Genomic DNA, 611 nt, shown 5'->3' with positions numbered 1-611 from the left:
GTTCTCCAGATTTCTTGGCACAACTTGGTGAGCACATCCAGGGCAACATCTGTTATCTGAAATACTTCAATTGGTATACCATCTATTCCTGGCTTATTTGTGCTTAATGATCTTTCTGGGACTAAAATATCACAGAAAAATAAAATAGTGACATATTTCCTTTGAGGACAGCTTCTCGGTTTTTAAAAAATCTTTAGTTGACATCAGTTACTGATTACATTCTGTTTTATTAGCTGGACTGATTGTTTTGATTGCTGTTATAATTAAACTTGTCTTAAAACACACACACACACACACACACACACACAACAAAAGCAACCCTTCCCATCCTTCTCCTAAAAAGCAGCTAGTGGATTTGAATAGACAACTGTATGTAATTTTAAGACTAATTCTTCTCTGGGATCTTAACAGCCTAACTTAAGCAGGCAGCTATCTACTTAACTCAAGAAAAATAAATCCATGCATAAGAAGGCACTCTTAAAATATTGATAAGGTAATTGCTAAGATAATGCTTGATCAAAGGGAAGGAAATAATAAATACTTTCCAAACTTTATCATCAAGGCACTTGACATGATTGAGACTTCACCTGAAGTACAGAATCATTTATTCA

Source organism: Elephantulus edwardii, unplaced genomic scaffold (assembly GCF_000299155.1).
Source record: "Elephantulus edwardii isolate Elephantulus edwardi_28Jun2011 unplaced genomic scaffold, EleEdw1.0 scaffold00326, whole genome shotgun sequence".
Taxonomy (NCBI): domain Eukaryota; kingdom Metazoa; phylum Chordata; class Mammalia; order Macroscelidea; family Macroscelididae; genus Elephantulus; species Elephantulus edwardii.
The sequence above is the reverse complement of the archived record's forward strand: the minus strand, read 5'-3'. Positions refer to the sequence as shown.